Genomic DNA, 4,008 nt, shown 5'->3' with positions numbered 1-4,008 from the left:
ATTTTCTCCAATTTTAATATCAGGTGTATCCAGATTAAGTAGAATGATTTTGAAGTATTTCTTTTTCTATTGTGTATAAGATTTGGCATGATCTGTTTTTTTGAAATTATCTTTTATTTATAAATATTAGTTGTCTATTTTTTTTGAGACTTTGGAAAAAACAAAGTAAGAAAAAGAAGTTAACTGATCAAAGTATTCTATCATAGACACACTTCTATGTGACAATGTGAATGTTACTTTCTTTGCATTATTACTATTATTATTGCTTAGTAATTTGTTGCAGCAATTGTCCGATTTCTTTTCTGAATGTATTTATCTTCTTTTATTTTTTATGAGGTTTGTTCTCAGTCCTTATGTTAAATATTATTATTGTCATTAAATTTAGCCTTTTAATTCTGTGAAGGCAAAAGTGGAAACCTAATATACACATGTATATGTAAGAAAAATAAATTTAAAAAAAAGAAAGTAAAAAAAAAAAAAGAAAATGAAATACCTAGGAATATACCTAACAGAGAAGGTAAAGGACCTCTATAAAGAAAATTATGAAATCCTAAGAAACTAAATAGTAGAGGATATTAATAAATGGAAGAACATACCATGCTCATGCCTGAGAAGAATTAACATTGTTAAAATGTCTACACTTCCCAAAGCAATCTTACCTATTCAATGCCATCCCTATTAAAATACCAACATCATACTTTCAAGATTTGGAAAAAATGATTCTGCATTTTGTATGGAACCAGAATAAATCCCGTATAACTAAGGCAGTTTTTAGTAATAAAAACAAAGCTGGGGGCATAATCATACCAAATTTTAGTCTATACTACAAAGCCATAGTGGTCAAGACAGCATGGTACTGGCACAAAAGTAGAGACATAGACATTTGGAATTGAATAGAAAACCAGGAAACGAAACTAACATCTTACAACCACCTAATCTTTGATAAACCAAACAAGAACAAACACTGGGGAAAAGACTCTCTATTCAACAAATGGTGCTTGGAGAACTGGATATCCACATGTAAAAGACTGAAACTGGACCCACACCTTTCTCCACTCACAAAAATGGATTCAAGATGGATAAAGGACTTAAATTTAAGGCATGAAACAATAAAAATCCTCAAAGAAAGCATAAGAAAAACACTGGAAGATATCGGCCTGGGGAAAGACTTCATGAAGAAGACTGCTATGGCAATTGCAACAACAAAAATAAACAAATGGGACTTAATTAAACTGAAAAGCTTCTGCACAGCTAAGGAGACAACAACCAAAGCAAATAGACAACCTACACAATGGGAAAGGATATTTGCATATTTTCAATCAGACAAAAGCTTGATAACTAGGATCTATAGAGAACTCAAATTAATCCACATGAAAAAAGCCAACAATCCCATATGTATCAATGGGCAAAAGACATGAATAAAATCTTCTCTAAAGATGACAGACAAATGGCTAACAAACATATGAAAAAATGCTCATCATCCCTAATTATTAGAGAAATGCAAATCAAAACCACCCCGAGATACCATCTAACCCCACCAAGAATGGCCCACATCACAAAATCTCAAAACTGCAAATGCTGGCATGGACGCGGAGAGAAGGGAACACATTTACAGTGCTGGTGGGACTGCAAACTAATACAACCTTTTTGGAAGGAAGTATGGAAAACCCTCAAAGAACTCAAGCTAGACCTCCAATTTGATCCTGCAATCCCATTACTGGGCATCTACCCAGAAGGAAAAATATCCTTTTACTGTAAGGACACTTGCACTTTATCACAGCTCAATTTACAATCACCAAAATGTGGAAACAGCCTAAATACCCACCAACCCAGGAATGGATTAACAAGCTGTGGTATATCTATACCATGGCATACTATTCAGCCACTAAAAAAGATGGAGACTTTACATCCTTTGTATTAACCTGGATGAAAGTGGGAGACATTATTCTTAGTGAAGCATCACAAGAATGGAGAAGCATGAATTCTATGTACTCAATTTTGGTATGAGGACAATTAATGACACAGTGTGGGTGGGGGAAGGGGAGAGCAGAGAGAGAAAGAAGGAGGGAGTGGTGGGGAAAGGAAGAGCAGAGAGAGGGAAGGAGGGAGCGGGGTGGGGTCTTGGTGTGTGCCACACCTTTTGGGGGCAAGACATGATTGTAAGAGGGACTTTACCTAACAAATGCAATCAGTGTAACCTGGTTTCTTATACCCTCAATGAATCCCCAACAATTAAAAAAAACAAAACCATATGTTATTTTGAGGGAAAAAGCTTCATCAAAGAAATATGTGGGTATATGGGCTATCATTTTTCGATCTTTTAGAGCATGCCCTACAACTTAAAATTTGGTCCACTAAAATACATATGTGTTCCTTCTGTCACAGAAATAACTTAAACTTCATGGTTGAAAAAACAGAAATATTTGGCATAGGCCTGAGTGAGGCTTGAAAAACAAGTGAGACTGTGTTTCAACTGAACATTATAGAATCCACTTAGAACCATCTGGCAAAACTGACCTGTTGCTATTGCACTATTCTGCTTCAGAGGGGGTCAGAAGGTGCATGGAAGAGTGCTGAAGACTCATGACAGCCACAGAATCACATACTCAAAACTAACCAAAATTCAATACAGAATACTACATGACAACAGCAGAATAATCTCAACAGTTATTCCATGCCTGAAAAGCAAGTTATAATCTTAGAATAAGTACCTCAGCAGGAACAATAGTTAACATGTTTGTAATACTTTTAAGGTAAGAAAACATCATTCATTAATGATGCCTTATGCACAAGTACATTAGTTTCCAGGACACGGGGGACAACAAAAAAACATACAAAGTTAAGAATCAATCCAAGCTGCTTAACTTCTACCATTCTTTTGAGTATTAAACCCAGGCCATCTTTGGCCACTTGCACGGGTGTCTTTTCCTCTTTATTTTCTATGTAAATACTTGCTCCTTGGGACAACGGCAGTTTTGCTTCTTCCACTCTCTCCTCATCACAGGCAGTTTTGCTTCTTCCACTCTCTCCTTGTAAGTGTCTTTGGCTGCTGCATGGTGCTTGCTGTAGCCTCACAATGGTCCTTGACATCTGGATTAGAGCCACCTTCCAGTAACATGACAGCAATCTCATGCCTGTTTTTGGGAGGTGCGTAATGAAGGGGAGTACATCCATTTTGATTTGCAGCATTCACTTGAGCACCTTTTCCCAGAAGGCCTCTCACAATCTCATCCTGGCCAGCAGAAGCAGCAACATGAAGAGGAGACCAACCCGCATCATCTTTATCATTCATTGGCACACCAAGTTGCAACAAGAATTCAACAATTTCTGTATGCCCAGCTGAGCATGCCCAGTACAAGGCAGTTCTGCTGTCCTACTCAGTTCTAGTAGCCAGGGATTTATCAGCCAGGATTCTCCCCTTCAACTCCTCCAGCTTCTGGCCTACCCGTCAGGTTAGACGCACACCCCTCCATTTCACTTTCCCAGGATCTGTGCAAGCCTGCGTAATCGTCTGCTCCAGTTTATGATGCTACTAACCATGTAGGACACCTTGAGTACTTCACATAATAAAGAGTAACCTAGCAGAGCAGCGCCTGTGGCTCAAAAGGGTAGGGCATTGGCCCCGTATGCCAGAGGTGGCCAGTTCAAACCCAGCCCCGGCCAAAAAAAAAAAAAAAAAAAAGTCACCTAGCAGCTGTCACATAGCATTTGGTGGAAATATTTGCCAGTCTGTTATTTTCAGTGTTAATTTTTCCAATCCATATTCATTAATGAATTACAAATTTGCAGAAGCACTTCTAATTCACTGATGAATTGTATTAAGAGGGGAGAGGGTAGACTCGACTCTACCCACCTTTCTTCTTCCCGTTGGCTTGACCAGGAAAACTATAGCCTTGAAGTGAAGGGCATGGCCCCCACCCCGGGGGTGGGGGGCTGATTGCCATGGCCTCTATGATGATCATTACTTAATGTGGGTTTAACATACTGCTTTTTTTTTTTTTTTTTTGA

The 4,008-nt window shown here is 38.2% G+C and overlaps 1 protein-coding gene and 1 pseudogene across 3 annotated transcripts in view; both read right to left on the bottom strand.

The window, feature by feature from the left end:
* YBEY (ybeY metallopeptidase (putative)) overlaps positions 1-4,008 on the bottom strand; it is a 20,575-nt gene that overhangs the window by 11,943 nt on the left and 4,624 nt on the right. The window lies entirely within an intron of this gene.
* Positions 2,749-3,944, bottom strand: LOC111727873 (annotated as a pseudogene).

The sequence above is a fragment of the Otolemur garnettii genome, unplaced genomic scaffold (assembly GCF_000181295.1).
Source record: "Otolemur garnettii isolate 467f Iridium unplaced genomic scaffold, OtoGar3 scaffold00128, whole genome shotgun sequence".
Classification (NCBI taxonomy): Eukaryota; Metazoa; Chordata; class Mammalia; order Primates; family Galagidae; genus Otolemur; species Otolemur garnettii.
Note: the sequence above shows the minus strand (reverse complement) of the source record. Positions and strands in the feature narration are given on the sequence as shown.